General features: G+C 42.1%; 1 long non-coding RNA gene across 1 annotated transcript; it reads left to right on the top strand.

The window, feature by feature from the left end:
• The first annotated feature begins 14194 nt into the window (after positions 1-14194).
• On the top strand, positions 14195-15496 carry LOC123495123 (uncharacterized). The gene is made up of 2 exons (XR_006667180.2): positions 14195-14408; positions 15183-15496. It is a non-coding gene; the product is annotated as an uncharacterized lncRNA (long non-coding RNA).
• The last annotated feature ends 2331 nt before the right edge of the window (positions 15497-17827 follow it).

A 17827-nucleotide genomic window follows, 5' to 3' on the forward strand; every position in this document is an offset into this window, starting at 1 on the left:
TCCGCACTGGCGAATTCCTAACTCCTCTGTCAGAACAAATTCCTCAGAGACCAGAAGAACTTCGTCTCTGTCACTGAAGAATATGACTGAACTGTATGAGATTTCCAATGGCTTCACTCGAAGGGATTGGTAGGTGTAGGATTTTGAGTTGAGCATCACATGAAAATTTTTCCTTAGTATTTCCTCGACCCCCTTTAACAGTACGGTGTTTCCTATGACTCAAGAAAGAGAAAATGAAACTACGAAAACAAAAGTCTTCACGCTTCATATTCCTCAAATGAATACCAAGTCTTCAAGGTCACACCAATTTCTTCACCTTCAAAGTCTTCAGAAAGTCTTCAGTAATCCAAAGTCTTTAGTCGAAGAACTTCATTTTTAGGGGTCGACTTTCTCTGTAATTATCAAACTCCTCATAGACTTATAGATCTGTGTACACTCACAAACGCATTAGTCCCTTAACCTATAAGTCTTGAATACACCAAAATCACTAAGGGGCACTAGATGCACTTACAATCTCCCCCTTTTTGGTGATTGATGACAATTTAGGTTAAGTTTTCAACGGGGATAAACATATGAAGTGTAAATACTGATATTGAGGAATTTGATTGCAAGATATAGAAGAACTCCCCCTGAAGATGTGCATAGTGAGGAATTTGCTTTTGAAGCAATGCACACTTGAAGAGTTGAATCATGGAGATCTCCCCCTATATCTTGTAATTCATACACGCATTTGACATAATATATGAAGAATTTGAAATGCATGATGAAATATGGTGACTGATGTAATTCAGCATGCGTGCAATAACATTGATGAGGAATGCAGAAGAAACAGCAAAAGTATCAGGTCACCATAGAGTTTAAGTTTACAACTCGATCGAGCAAAGTCTTCAAAAGAACGAGAGTTGCAACTTAAAAAACGCCCATTTAAGATAGACCCGCTTGAAGACTAACTCAAATTTCTCCCCCTTTGTCATCAAATGACCAAAAGGGTCGAAAATGAGGACTAACGCCCCTGAAGAAAATCAAGGTGATGAAGGAGCGTCAGCGTTGTTGGGGTCGGTTGTTGGAGTAGGGCCTGCAGCAGTGTCATCCAAATCTTCATGTTCATCAGTGTCACGTGATGAAGAATAGGAGCTGGCCACCAAGGAAGGAACCTTGACCTTCTTGTACTTCTTCGGAGGAGGTGCAGCCAAGTCAAGATCGTCCTTGAGACCCATTGTCTTCAGATCTTCTTCACTATAGACTAGAGACAGAACAACCCAGGTGCGGTTGAGGATTTCATGAAGGTAGTAGTGGTTTTTCTTCACTGCATTGTGGGTAGCAGTCATGTTGTGAAGAATTGAACCAAACTGACGCTTGACCCATTTATGATTGCGATCAACCTTCTGGTGAAGACTGAGGAGAAGCTCACGGTCAGTCATCACCCTGGGTGCTGTGCCTTGAGGATTTTGCTTGGGTGCGTTGGCGGAAGAGTCATGGGTGGCAGAGTCATCATTGGTGGAGTAGGATGCAGCCTTGCGAAAATGTCCATCCAATGGACGAATGCCTTCATCAATTACAGCAGTAGCCTTGCCCTTTTCATCAGCTGAGGAAAATGTCCGTTTGAGGACTTCCATTGGGGGCAAGTAGCTGCAATGGTTCAGTGTATCAGCTTTATAGTTGAGTGAAGACCTTGTCCTGATGAATCTCATAATCCAAGGTGCATAAGGCTTCAACTCAAATGGTGACATGGCGACATTAGCCAGAGTCCTCATGAAGAAATCATGGAAGTTGATGGGAATGCCATGAATGATATTGAAAAGCAGATTCTTCATGATGCCAACGACTTCTTCTTCATTTGAGTCGTGGCCCTTGATTGGACTCAATGTCTTCGTCAGAATGCGATAGACAGTCCGAGGCACATACATCAATTCATTCACAAGGAATTTTGTTCTTGAGGTCTGACCTGGCTTCAAAGGCTTCATCAGCACTTGCATGTAGTGATCGGTTAGCTCAGGTTCATTGTAGACGCAACAAGCACCTTCAAGGGGCGGACTGAGAGGTAAGGCACGAAGCAATTCAGTAGCTGGTGCCTTGTAGTGAGTGTTTTCAGACATCCAGTCCAGCACCCATGAATTCACATCTTCAGAATTTCCGGTGATGTGCAGCGGTTCATAAAATTGAAGAATAAGTTCTTCATTCCAATCACAGATGTCAGTGCAGAAATTTAACAGTCCAGCATCGTGAAGAACACTGAGGACTGGCACGAAGCACGACAGAGATTCCATGTCAACGTGAGGAATGTGCTCATGATCGAAGACTTTGTCCTTGTCGAACAGCACTGAGGAATAGAAATTTGCCTGGCTGGCAGTCCAGAAACGCCTCTTCCTTATGCGAGCAGAGTCATAAGGGTTGTAATCAGTGAAGAATACATGCTCGCCAAAGAAGGCATCAGTCTTGAATTTTTGCTTCCTGGAGAATGGATCCTTTGGTTTGGGCAGAGGAGTGTTAGTGAGTTGCATCACAACCTCAGGAATCGCAATCTCAGGTTCTTCAGGCTGAGGAATTTCTGGTTCCTCTTCAGTGGCAGCCTGGTTCTTGAATTCTTCATTTTCAGTTTCTTCAGCACTAGCGGCTGGAATGTCTTCATGAGCTTCATCAGATCCCATTTGAACTGTAGTGACTGGGGACTGAGGAATTTGCTGCAATGGAGTGAAGAGTGGAGAATTGGGGTGCTGACTTTCTCAAAAGTCATCATTCATCACAGGTGTGGTACAGCCAATGTCCACATCTTCATCTTCAATTTCTTCAACTCCGGCCTCTTCAGCAGTAAACTGAGGCACAGGCGAGGAAACAACTAGGGTTGAAGTGATTTCATCCACTTCAATTTCTTCATCCATCTGCTCTGACGTAGCAGCAGAAGGAGTTTGTTCATCAGATCCGCTAGGGATCACATATTCTTCACCAAAAGAAACAAGGTCCTTGGATGACATGGTTGAGATTGGAACAGCATCAATCGGGTTTGCAAAAGAGCTGGTCATAGGCTTCATTTCTTCGGAGCAGAAGAATCTGAAGAAGCTGATGCTTTCCTTTTCTTCACTGCTGCACGCTCTACAGCCTTGGTCTTCTTCACATCTGATGCAGATGGAAGGATTGGAGTTGGAGTAGGCGCAGGTGGAGCAGAGGAATTTGGTGCAGTTTCTTCAGGCACAACTGATGCAGTTGCCCTGACCTCTTCATTTTCTTCAGGCGCACCACAAGTGGGTGCCCTGGGAATTTCATCAGCGGCTGAAATGCAGTCATCAGCCCTGGAACTCACATTATCTTCAGCAGCCTGATTGTCATCAGCGGTGCTGGCATGTTCTTCAGTTTGCTGAGCAGATGCTTCAGCCGGAGTGACTTCAATATGCACAGGGGCAGCGGCACTTGAAGTGAGTGTATTCGTCAGATTGACAAACCTGACCTTGGCTCCTTTCCAATCAGCATAGTAAGCATTGAAATCATCGCTGAGGACTTTGATTTCGGACTGGAGCTTTACGAGTTCATCAGTTGTCATAGAGACAACGTTGTTCTACAGAAACTTCTCCTTCCTGTACTGTGCTTTCTTGAGTTGTCTGGCCTTCTCATATTTCCATTTTTCTTTACTAATGAAATGGGTCAGCATGTGACTTTGGCCAGGTGTCAACTTGAAATCAGGCATAGGAGTGTTTGGGTCCTTGTGCCAGAGATCAATATAGTCGAGGATCAGCTTTGGATCCAAAAGCAGTGGCACTTCTGTGCCCTTGGCTCTAGCGGCCCTGACTTGCCTATCTCTGATGATTTCAGCAAGTTCTTCATCATCAGCTTCGTCTTCTTCAGACGACACTTGGAAGGCGACCTGCTTCTTCTGAGGACTTGGGTGAGAGCCTCGTCCTGCAGTGGTCTTAGTCTTCAGCAGAGAGGGTCCTGTTGAAGAATATGGTGCAGCTGAGGAACTATCTGAAGCTCCTGAGGCAATGGAGATGCCTGTAGTCCTTTGGCACGTGGCAAGATGCACATGTGCTGAGGATTTTGTCGGAGCAGCTGAGGACTTTGGAGGAGCAGGAGCGGCTTGAGGAATTGGCCGTGAGGGCTTAGCTGAGGAAATTGGCCATGAGGGCATTGAAGAAGAGGCACTTGGCTTGTGCGCAGGCTTCTTTGCCATGGATTTTTTCGGCCTTACAGAGGCCTCGGCAGCAGCAGCAGTGGAACCTTCGTTGAATTTCCTCACTGCATCCTTTGCCTGTTTGGCCAACTTGGCCTGACGCTTGGCCCATTCTTTAGGAAAATCCTCACCGTGCTTGATGCTAGTGGGATCTGCCTCTTGGCCAGGTGCCAATGGAGGTCTTGAGCATGGAGGAGTAACAACGAATTTCTTCATGTATTTTGGAGTCACATACCTGTACTCCCTCCACTCTTTTGCCCATCTCCTTTCTATCCTCTGAATGCACACCTTGCGCTGATTTTTATCTTCCTCAGGAGGTGTGCAGTACCCAGCATAAATGTCCTCAGGGATTTCAAAGGCAGTATTGACCTCAGGCTTCTTTCCTCCTTTCCGTGGCCTCTATTCATTAGCCATTTTCTTTAGTTGAGGAATTTGAACAATTGAACTCTCTGAAGAAGTATGCAACTTTTCTTCAAGGAACGCTGCAAATGAGTTAAGTTGATGAGAACCTAGTGATTCAGCAGCGGACATGAGTACCTGTGAACAGAGTATAGTTGCGAGGAATTTGGAGAGGTCATATGCGTTCTCAGAAGGTTTTTTAATAAGAACAAGTTTGAGGAATTTGACCAGATGAGTCTTGAAAAATTTCACTAAGCGTTCTTTGTCTTAGGTTCCAGAGTTGTATAGATCGAAGATCCACACAATTGAGGAATCTTGAAGAAAAGTGATGCTTAGAGAAACGAATCAAGAGCAGATGACATGTGAGGTGTTTAGTGTGTGAGGATTTGAAAAAAAAACACCTTTGAAGATTTTGTAGTAAACATTTGAATCAAAGTGGGCAGTAAAAGTAACTTTTAATTACCCTGAACGAAGAACACGACGAACTGGGATGTGGAGAAGTGAAGCTCGTCTGTGCAGATCTTCCACGCCCTAACTTGGCGGAGGGAGACGGCTACGGCGGCGGTGGAGTGAAGATTTCCGTGGCCGGCGTGAGTACGGCGGCGACGAGGTCGAGGCAGTGAAGCTCTTCCTCACCGGCGATGATGATGTAGCGGCGGCGCTAGGGTTTGAGAAGCTCGAGCTTGGAGAGAGGTCGAGCGGAGTAAAAGAAGTGAGGTAGGGGAGAGGGGGTATTTATAGCCACGGTGAAAAACGGTTTGCCCGAAGAAATTGGACGAAGGTGCCCCTGGCCCTTCTCATTCGCATGACATGTGTTACCCACGTACTGAGAAGTGGAGATCGTGTTAGATCGTGGGTGAATATATAAGTATATCGTGGGAAGCGGAACGGTTTGAGCGGCAAGGCCGAAATTTTGGATAAGATAAGTTAAAAGTTCCGTTCGCAAATTCTTCAGCTGACAAGGACGCAGTGAAGATTTTGAATGAGTTTCAAATAGAACGCACATGAAGAATTTGTGAATAGATTGGGTTGAGTATAGCATAGAGGGGGAAGGGTCCGATCACATTCACTTAGCAGAAAAACCAACTTGAAGAATTAGCCATAAGTGAATGCTGTAGAGGACATAAACTCATATATATATATATATAGATATATATATATATATATAGATATATATATATATATATATATATATATATATAGCCAATGAAGAGAAACGACGGAAACAGTGAAGATTTTGCAAAGTTGAAGAATATGAACAACTGAGGAATTTCAAAACTGAGGAAAAACTCAAATTGAAGATTTTCAACTTTTGTGGTGGCGTGACCCACCGGATAAGAATGATGATTTCAGACACCGCGTACAATTGTTGTAGGGTTCTCAGAATCAAATTCTTCATTAATTTCTTCACACTTAGAGTGCTATTTTTCATTGATTGAAGAAAAACATTTCTTCATGTGTTGCACATCTAAGTCATCAATTTTTCATAAGTGTTATCCTTTTCAAAGAACATTCGAAGATTCTAAGATATTTAGCTCACACCGCAACTTGCTAAATCTCTTCTCATCCAAGGGCTTTGTGAAGATATCGGCTAGCTGTTCTTCAGTCTTCACATGCTCAATGGAAATGTCGCCCTTCGACACATGATCGCGAAGAAAATGATGACGAATCTGAATGTGCTTTGTCTTTGAGTGCTGAACTGGGTTGTGAGCAATCTTGATGGCACTCTCATTGTCACAGAAGAGATGCACATTCTTCACGTTGACGCCGTAGTCCTTGAGAGTTTGCTTCATCCACAACAATTGAGCACAGCAAGAACCAGCAGCAATGTACTCAGCTTCAGCAGTAGACAGTGATACGCAGTTCTGTTTCTTCGAGGACCAACAGACCAAAGATCGTCCGAGGAAATGACATGTACCAGAGGTTGACTTGTGATCCACACGATCACCAGCATAGTCAGAGTCAGAATATCCAATGAGATCAAAAGCCGAGCCCTTGGGGTACCATAATCCTAGTGTTGGTGTGTGACCTAGATATCGAAGAATATGCTTCACAGCCTTATGGTTTGATTCCTTCGGTGTAGCTTGAAATCGGGCACACATGCAAACACTAAGCATAATATCTGGCCTAGATGCACATAAGTACAATAAAGAACCAATCATGGAGCGGTATACCTTTTGATCGAAGTCAATACCATTTTCATCAGTGCACATATGGCCATTTGTGGGCATAGGAATTTTGACGCCTTTGCAACCTTGCATGCCAAATTTCCTCAGTACATCCTTGAGGTATTTCTCCTAAGATATGAATATGCCATTGCGCTGTTGACGAATTTGAAGACCTAAGAATAATTTCAACTCTCCCATCATAGACATTTGATATTCTTCACTCATCATATAGGCAAATTCATCACTATAACGTTGGTCAGTACAGCCAAAGATGATGTCATCAACATATATTTGGCATACAAACAATTCATCATCATATGATTTAGTGAAAAGAGTAGGGTCGAGTGAACCGGGTTTGAAGCCTTTCTTCATGAGGAATTCCTTCAAAGTATCATACCACGCCCGAGGGGCCTGCTCGAGGCCATAGAGGGCCTTATTTAGTCTGAAGACTTTGTCAGGATGCTTAGGATCTTCAAAACCTGGGGGTTGAGCAACATATACTTCTTCCTCAAGCTTACCATTAAGGAATGCACTTTTCACATCCATTTGATATAAAGTGATATCATGATGGTTAGCATAAGCAAGTAATATGCGAATAGCTTCAAGTCTAGCAACAGGTGCAAAAGTTTCATCGAAATCAATTCCTTCAACCTGTGTGTAGCCTTGAGCTACTAGCCATGCCTTATTCCTCACCACAAGGCCATTTTCATCTTGCTTGTTGCAGTAGATCCGCTTTGTGCCAATGATATTGTGTTTGCGAGGATCTGGACGCTTGACCAGTTCCCAAACGTTGTTGAGCTTGAACTGATGTAATTCTTCTTGCATGGCCTGAATCCACTCAGGCTCCAGAAATGCTTCATCTACCTTAGTGGGCTCTGAGATAGAGACAAAAGCATAGTGCCCACAAAAGTTAGATAAATGTGAAATTTTTGAGCGTGTGAGAGGACCTGGTGCTTCAATGTCATCGATGATCTTCTCAACTTGCACTTCTTTTGCAACGCGAGGATGAGTAGGTTGTCGTCGAGGAATTTGATCAGCATTTTCTTCAGCACCATTTTCTTTAGCAATTTCTTCACGTGCATTAGCTCGACGTTCTTCATGTTCTGGAATAAATTCTTCAGCAGATTCTTCGGTAGGAATGACATCCTCAGTAGCCTTGAACTTGATAGTTTCCTCGGGTGCTGGTTCATCTATCACAGAGGGTAGGTGCTCTCTTTGCGAGCCATTTGTTTCATCGAACCGCACATCTACAGTTTCAACAACCTTGTGAAGAATGGTGTTGAAGACTCTGTAGGTGTGCGAGTCCTTTTCGTAACCAAGCATAAAACCTTCATGTGCTTTCGGTGCAAATTTAGCATTGTGATGAGGATCTCTAATCCAACATTTAGCACCGAAGACTTTGAAATAACTCACATTGGGTTTCTTGTCAGTGAGGAGTTCATAGGCTATCTTCTTGAAGAATTTGTGAAGGTATACCCTGTTGATGATGTGGCACGCAGTATAAATTGCCTCAATCCAGAAGTGACGAGGCGTCTTGTACTCATCAAGCATAGTGCGAGCCATCTCAACAAGAGTTCTGTTCTTGCGCTCCACGATGCCATTTTGCTAAGGAGTGTAAGGAGCAGATAACTCATGAGTAATACCAAGTTCATCAAGATAGTCATCAAGACCAGAATTCTTGAACTCAGTTCCATTGTCACTTCTGATGTGCTTGATCTTCACACCAAACTTGGTTGAAGGCCTCGAGGAAAATCGTTTGAAGACTTCCTGCACATCATGTTTGTAAGTAACAATGTGTACCCATGTGTAATGAGAGTAATCATCAACAATAACAAGCCCATAGAGAGATGCGTCATTCGTGACAGCTGAGTAATGGTTAGGACCAAAGAGGTCCATGTGAAGCAATTCGAATGGTCGAGTAGTGGTCATGATAGTCTGCGCTGGATGCTTAGCCTGGGTCATCTTTCCAGCTTCACAAGCTCCACATAGGTGATCCTTGAGAAATTTGACATTCTCAATGCCAATGACATGCTTCTTCTTCGCAAGCGTGTGCAAATTCCTCATGCCTGCATGACCAAGTCGTCGATGCCATAGCCATTCTTCTGAAGCTTTTGCAAGTAGGCACACGGCTGGTTGCGGTCCTGTAGAGAAATCAACAATATACAAGTCTCCTCTCCTAAAGCCTTCGAAGACTTTGGAATTGTCAGCTTCCATAACCACAACACAATGATACTTGCCAAAGACAACTACCATATCAAGATCACAAAGCATTGAGACAGACATGAGGTTGTATCCTAAGGACTCGACAAGCATGACTTTGTCCATGTGTCGATCCTTTGTGATCGCAACCTTACCTAGACCCAATACCTGACTTTTGCCTTTGTCAGCGAACATGATATGCTTCAGATGCGATGGTGATAAGGGAGAATCAATCAATAGATTCTTGTCACCAGTCATGTGATTTGTACATCCACTATCGAGGACCCACTCAGTGTCTTTGGGTTGATCATCCTGCGATGAATTAGTGCAGCTTACGAACTTCATATACTTCATCAGTGAAGAATATGACATCAATTCATCAGATCAATTTCATCAAGCAATAGAACAGATAAAGCAGTATTCTTCATGATTAGCCTGCGTCCTTTCAGGCAAACTTCAGGTCTCTAGCAAATTCTTCAGACGTTCAAGTACGTCTGGAGACCTGACCCTGTAGAAGAGATTAGTTCTTTTTCTTCACCACCCACATCTGAAGGGGTGGCAAAGAGTTCATCACTCTGTGAGCTCCATATGAGAAAGGTGGCATAGAAGCCAATCCATTTCATTTCACATAAGAGGAGTTAGGGTAAGCATATGAATAAGCAGAGAAATTCTTCGAGGACTTATGAACATAATGATTAGAAGAATAATGCTCATATTCATAGCCCTTGGCTCCTCCCTGCGAAACAGAGTTGTTAGCACGATGATGTTCATATGAGGACTTTGATCCTCTTGAGGAATTTGATCCATGTGTGGAATTTGGTCTGTATGAGGACTTGGATCCATATGAAGAATTTGGTCCATATGAAGAATTTGATCTGGGGTTCCTATTCCTCACAGGTGGTGTCATGAGGACATTCACCTGTAGACTTTCAAGGCATCTTTTGGGAACCCAGATTTTCTTCATAGGAGAACCGTTCCTGCAGTTAGTGCCAACATATCTAGCAAATACTTCACCATTCTCATTTTTGAACAGTTTATAGTTGGACTCAAATGACTCATCAGAAGAATGAGGAGATTCACATGTAAAGCCAGATAAGTTAGATGGATCAACTGGAGGTCCCTTTGCAGCAACCCATGAGGTTTTGGGGTAATGCTCAGGCTTCCAATATGTACCATCAGCATTGAGTTTTCTCTCAAAGGCAATACCCTCTTTCCTAGGGTTTCTGTTGAGGACTTGCTTTTTAAGCACATCACAAAGAGTCTGATGCCCTTTGAGACTTTTGTACATGCCTGTCATGTACAATTCCTTCAGCGCTGCATCGTTAGTGATACTAGCAATGTCCTCAGATGAGGAGTTAATGATTGCAGAGACAGTTGAGGAATTTGTAGCATTAGGAGCATTTGAACACTCAGGTGAAGAATTAGCAGATTCACGTTCAATGCATTTCAAACATGGAGGAACAAATTCTTCCTGAGCAGTGCTGATTTGTTGAGCAAGTAATGAATCGCGCTCCTTCTGAAGATCTTCATAACTCACTCTTAGCTTCTCAATATCTTGCTTTCTTTGAAGAAATTCATAAGAAAGCTTCTCATGATCAGATAAGAGAGTGTTATGTTGATCTTGAAGGGTGTCATACTTAGTATGAAGTCTCTGAAGACTTTCAGCCAAAGCTTTTGACTGATCCATTTCTTCACCCAACATATCATCGCTCTTACTAAGCATGTTTTGAACCTTTTCCAAAGCTCTTTGTTGTTTAGCGGCAAGGGAAACAAGCTTGACATAACTGGGTCCTAATTCATCATCAGATTCATCATCACTAGATTCAGACAGATAGCATTCAGTTACCTTTTCACCATCTGCCATAAGGCATGGTGAGGAGGATGATGATTCTGGTTCGAATGTCATTGATTTGAGAGATTCCTTGAAGTCCTCAAACCAAGGATCATGACGGGTTCGATGACCTTCATAGACATCAGAGAGACGGTCCCAGATAAGCTTCGCATGATCGAGATGCATAACGTTCCTGAACTGATTTTGAGACAGACAGGAGCAGATGACGCCCTTCGCCGTGAGGTTGAGAAGAGTGTACTTGCGAATGTCATCAGCTTCCGCCGTCTTGCACAGATCGGTAAGACCAATCTCAGTGACGGTCCACAGTTCGTTGTTCATCGCCATGAGGCGCTTCTTCATCATGGCCTTCCACTTGGGATAATCATGACCGTCAAGATGGGACATGTCACTTTCTTCATACCTGTGGTCGACATAACTAAAACTCCAGGCGGTTAAACCAAAATCACACAGAACAAGGGAGTACCCTGCTCTGATACCAATTGAATGTGCGTTATATCGACTAGAGGGGGGGTGAATAGGCGATTTTTATAAATTCTTCACTGAGGAATTTGTGCGTGAAGAAATTCCTTAGCGAAGAACTACTTGCAGCGGAATAAGTACTCAAAAGTATGCATAGCAGAACACAAGCATAGTCATCATGATGAAATGGAAACAAGCACAGAGTACAGAAAGCGTAAACACAGGATAACACAGGATGAAGACAAACAGACTGAGGAAATTGAACTGAGGAAATTGAGAAAGTATTCAGTCAAAGTCTTCAAACACAGATATGAACAATTGCACAACACAGGAATGAGGAAATGAAAGAGTTGAGGAAATAGAACCAGTTGGCTTGGTGAAGACAATGATTTGGTAGACCAGTTCCAACAGCTGTCTCAGTTGTACGTCTGGTTGGAGCGGCTAGGTATTTAAACCTGAGGACACCCAGTCCCGGACACACAGTCCTCACCGTATTCTCCTTGAACTAAGGTCACACAGACCTCGTCCAATCACTCGTGGTAAGTCTTCAGGTGACTTCCGCACCTTCACAAACTCGGTCACTCGGCGATCCACAATTTCCTCTTGGATGCTCTAGACCATGGCGCCTAACCATCTGGAAGAAGCACAGTCTTCAAAGGTAACAAGCGTCGGATCCACGCAGGATCAATCTCTTCAGTGATGCTCAATCACTTTGGGTTTGTAGGTGTTTGGGTTTGGGGTTTTTCCTCACTTGATGATTTTCGCTCAAAGTCCTCGGAGGATGGGATGCTCTCAAATGACAAGTGTCAGTTTCTCTCGGAGCAGCCAACCAGCTAGTGGTTGTAGGGGGAGGCTATTTATATCCTAGGGAGCAGTCCGCATGATAAGACATAAATGCCCTTCAATGATATGACCATTAGGTGGGTAGATATTTTGGGACAGCTGGCGCATAGCACAGCAACGGTCGGAAATTTGAGGTTCAAATTCCTCAGAGCTATCATGTTCCTCACTGTGTAGGCAATCCGCACTGGCGAATTCCTAACTCCTCAGTCAGAACAAATTCCTCAGAGACTAGAAGAACTTCGTCTCTGTCACTGAAGAATATGACTGAACTGTATGAGATTTTCAATGGCTTCACTCGAAGGGATTGGTAGGTGTAAGATTTTGAGTTGAGCATCACATGGAAAATTTTCCTTAGTATTTCCTCGACCCCCTTTAACAGTACGGTGTTTCCTATGACTCGAGAAAGAGAAAATGAAACTACGAAAACAAAAGTCTTCACGCTTCATATTCCTCAAATGAATACCAAGTCTTCAAGGTCACACCAATTTCTTCACCTTCAAAGTCTTCAGAAAGTCTTCAGTAATCCAAAGTCTTCAGTCGAAGAACTTCATTTTTAGGGGTCGACTTTCTCTGTAATTATCAAACTCCTCATAGACTTATAGATCTGTGTACACTCACAAACACATTAGTCCCTTAATCTATAAGTCTTCAATACACCAAAATCACTAAGGAGCACTAGATGCACTTACAAGCTGCTTGCCACAACAGCCATATGATGCGGCCATGCCGGCTGCCAGCATATTCATCTACCAAAAAGGTCCTTAGAATATATTCAGATAATAGATACCACAAAAATCTGTCCAAATTCAGTTAAAAACGAAGAAGAAAGGAGGTCTTGTTTAGTGCAACATGGAGCCACATGATGTTGGGACCTTGGCTGTTTTCGTGAGACCGATGACATTGACTTGACAGTACATCAAACTGCAGAATTAGCTGCTCCAAAATTCCTTACTGAAACCTTCCATACACATTGAAACTCTGGCACACACGATCTCATGTATCTATCCTATCTGTTCCATTGCCCATTTACTCTTTGCATGGCCTTCTGTCCACTACGAACCAGTGCCCATGAGAACTCAATCATGTTAATTCCCTACATGGTAATACCACATAAATCTTGCATACAGGAACAAAAAGCAAGGGAGCAAGCTCAGAAAAGCAAGCAAGCAGCTACCTTAATAAATTAGTGGAACCTCGATCAAGCGCTTAGAACATACGACTACGAGTAGATGAGCATGAAGTACGCCCAAGAAGAAAGCAATCGGCTACCTTCATTAACACTAGTGCAGAACCAGGCTTTAGCGCCGGTTCGTAAGGGTCTTTAGTGCCGGTTCTACAACCGGCACTAAATAGTGCAGACTAAATCCCCCCCATCCCTTTACTACCGGTTCAGCACGAACCGGCGCTAAAGTGCCACCACGTGGCACGAGCCAGGCACGGGTGCTGGTAGACCATTAGTACCGGTTGGTAACACCAACTGGTACTAAATGTTTGGGGGGGTTTTTGTTTTATTTTTTATTTTTACATTAATTTTGTGTTTTCCATTTAATTCTTATTTGTTTGCTGGTATTTTATGATACTACACATTGTACACGTTATGCATATATATAAATATATTTTCTCGTAGAACCAATCATATATATATTTATATATAATCGAATGTCTCACAACCACCATTAATTATATTCACACATACACATGTGTGTGTATATATATATATATATATATATATATATATATATATATATATATATATATATATATATATATATATATATATATATATATACAATTTCTCCTACATGTTGCCTTGGTGCCTTCGGAGCACGATGACAAGTGGTTCATGGGGGCGGTAGCGGGTAATAGTATTCTCCTTTGGTATCTATGACCTGGTCGAGCAAAAATGCCGCTATTCCCTCTTGAAGTGCTAGTATGCGCTCCGTGGTAGGAGCTGCTCCCGCACCTCTCTGAATTGTTAAGAAGGAGATCAATATGCATGTGTATTAGTTGTGTGACTAGATATCGATAATGGTGTATAAATTTGTGAATAGTGTTCTGAGGTGTACTGATGTAGAACCCCCCCAAGTCTTCAAGTATTTTAGTTTCCTGTTTTTTGCAATGTAGAATGTCTCGTGATACATTTTCTTCTGCAATCTTATTTAGGTGAGCACGAAGATCTCTGAAAGTTTTTCTTCGGAATATAATAACCAGGTTGCGTTTGTTTCGTGCGCATACATAAATGCATGGCTCTTCTTCTTGGAGCCCCAGGTTGTGGCAAAACCCCCTATTGCTAGCACTTGCAGGAAAGCTCAACCAAAACCAAGAGGTATTTTTCTTTTTCTTCACTTCAACCAAGTCAGTCATGTACAATGAGCAGCACTCAAACCACAAAATGATATGCGTCTCATTCATTTTTCCAAATGTTCAATTTATGACCTGACATTCTAAATAAAACATAGCCCATAGCCAACCATGCATAATTTCTCCTGACAGATGTACATATGTACGCCCACAAGGCCACAAGACACAAGTGTGTGTTGTAAGGTAACATCAGAAATTGAGTAGAATGGGATCAAGATGGAGTGGTTCGTTTCCGAAGGATACCACTCCTTTAATTTTCTGCCGGACAAATGGATACCATGCTCCAGTCCAATTCGCGATTGGCCTTGATGCATCTCTAAAGAATCTAATCATTCTGTTCTTGCTAGCTTGTGTCATGCATGTCAATGAGTTCTGATGTTTTTTGTACTCTAGCATGTCATGTGTGTGTTGGTCTGGACTGCTATGAGATGGGCCAGTGGCAGGGTAACTAGACTGGGAATTTTTGCCCGTACAGTTTTTTATAGGATTATCCTTACTATAGGTTTGAGTAAAACAACTCAATTTCATGTTTATACTCGGTAGAAATTAAATATGAGATGTGCTTTCGAATCTGCAATGTTTTCAAAACCTGTAGGTTTAGTTTTCCGAGCTTATCCAGACTGTATGTTTGAATAAAGCAGTTGAGGTCTATATTTATAAGTGCTCAGGTTCATGTTTATGTCTGATGCTAGAACAAACGTTATAGCTTCTTTTTCTTAATTTTTATGAGTTTTTTTAGATCATGGATGTTGTGGTGGCAGCGGCTACTCCTGGTGCGTGCTGATCAGGACACAGCCCAACATGGACGTGTAAAACACATGCAATCAGATTATCTCCAGGTAACTCATTAGGATGTTTGTGATCTCTTTTCAACTACAACAAATGCAATGGTGTACTGTGTAAGATGATTCACGATGATGCACAGTGGTTGATATATACTAGGATATTGTAAAAAAGACAATTATGTGAAAGGCCCGAGCTTGAGATTGATTGTAATAGATTGTACCTTCTTATGGGAAATACTTCTTATATTCAAAAATTTAATTTTCAGCATTTGCTTGATTGTCTAAATCCAGAGCCTCTATTGCCTCTTCTGCAATCTATTGGGAACATATCTATATTTATCTATTTACATCAAGTTAAAGTTTCGGTTTCTGTTCGTACATATACTTGATAAGAAGCTGAATGTGTACTTCGTATTGTGCTTTCTTTTTGGTTCTATAGGGCTTTGGATTGGGCATTTTTAACAAGTAGATAACCCACTGCTGTTCCCCTAGGTTTAATCTACTTTTAGCTCTATAATGGATTTGGCTTGCCTTGTTGTCATTCATTCAAAAAATTCTAAGCAGTACATCCATATGTGCTATTAGTTAACCTGGCACCTGTATTCTAATGAAGTTTGGCATAGACTCTTTGAGATAACAACAACTGGGACATTACAACCTGCCAACATCATTGTCTCCAGAAGATTGAGAACCGATAGAATTCTATTTGTATTTACACTGACATTCTCTCTCCTTGACTAACTGAACATTGAATTACTGTGGTACATGCATCCTACTTCATATGAGCAGCGCTCATGTTTCGAAAAAATAAACAGTGTGAGTTTACTATTAAAGTAGATGCCTTGTTTCTCCAGGAATGAGCTTGAAAAACACATGAGCTACTGTGACTAGGTGGCCACTTGATTAGGTGTATGTGTTAGTTTTATGTTCTGTAACATGTTAGGCGTAGGCAGTATTTTTGGACTGAGACTTGCTCTTGTTTGTTTCAGATATTCAGTCTAAGATCTAAATTTCACCAACATGTCTTTTGTTTACGTTTCCTGATGTGTTTTAGATGAACCGAATCACTTGTGTTTATATGGATACTAGCTACTTTTACTTCAGCACATAAAGAACGAAATTTGTATGAGTATTTTTTAAAGCATTTCTACATAAGCAAAACATATCAAGGGGCAGTATACTGGAATAAAATCGTATATCCGGTTCATGTTTACCCTTGTCTTTACAAATATGATTGGGACTAGCAAATTCAGATATACAAATTTGTTTCCCAGAGCAAGGATGAAAAGCACTCCATACATACCCACAAGGATGATGATCCATCTTTTTCTAGGATGGTGGGACTTGAGGTCAAACGGCACGTTTACATTCAACTTCGCTTGTTGATATTTCTGGCATATACTTGATGGAATATACATAAATATGTGTTCTTTCGTATAGGTATGCACAGAATCAAGGATCAGCTACTTGATGAAATATACAGGAGACTCTCCTACTCAACATTACGTTAAAAAAAGAATCAAGGATCAGTTCAATGGGAATTGGAATGATGAAAACACTTGTTTGAGCACATGTGATCCTCATAATAACATATTTGTAATAAATCACTGTAGACAAGTCACTTTTTTTGATAATTCTATAGGCAAATCACTGACTGTCGTGTATACACTAGTAGAAAAAGGGTCATCTGTCCCGGTTGGTAAGGGCCTTTTGTCCCGGTTGTTGAACCGGGATTAAAGGGTCGTTACTAATGCCCTACCCCTTTAGTCCCGGTTCTTACACGAACCGGGATAGATGGGCCTCCACGTGGTCGGTGTGGCGAGCCCAGGCAGGAGGGCCTTTGGTCCCGGTTGGTAGCACCAACCGGGACCAATAAGCTTCCGCGCGTCAGCATTTCAGGGGCTGGTTTTTTTTGAAAGGAGGTGGTTTAGGGGTTTTAGGGGTTAATTTAGGTTGTTATAGGTAGGTGTCCTCTCTTATCTCCGTGGTACTGCTACTGCTATGCCTAAACATGACTTAGATTGAAGTGAGGCAACATGTGGTGCATGTCGAAAGTAATACTAATCCTAACTTGATCAAGTTTGGATTGTACTACTTTCGACATGCACCACATGCATGTTGCCTTCACTTCAATCCAATCCATGTTCATTTCACCCACAGATATATAATAAATCTTCATGCTCGCATCATGCATCATCATAATAACAAGTCCTACTAATCATCATCATACAACTTCTACTCGTTATTAATAACAAGTCATACGATCATCATCCTGATAGTCATCGAACCAACCCTACTTAATTGTTCTTAGCACATGATCATCAGAATTAGGCAGGACCTAAATACCCTATTTAAGGTAAAATAGCATAAAACAATATAGACCCTGACTCTCCATTATGGAGAATGGAGATCATCCTGTCTCCAATTCTTGCGCGGCGCTTCCTTTTGCTTTCAAGAACCTCCTTACGACTGTCCATACATTTTTTCCATTCTCTGATTAGCATGTCTCCACTTCTTTTAGAAATCCGGTATGGACAGTTGAGATTCGTAGGATGACCTGGATATATGTTCAAAACACGAAGGCTGCCATTCTGATACA

Source organism: Aegilops tauschii, chromosome 7 (assembly GCF_002575655.3).
Source record: "Aegilops tauschii subsp. strangulata cultivar AL8/78 chromosome 7, Aet v6.0, whole genome shotgun sequence".
NCBI lineage: Eukaryota > Viridiplantae > Streptophyta > Magnoliopsida > Poales > Poaceae > Aegilops > Aegilops tauschii.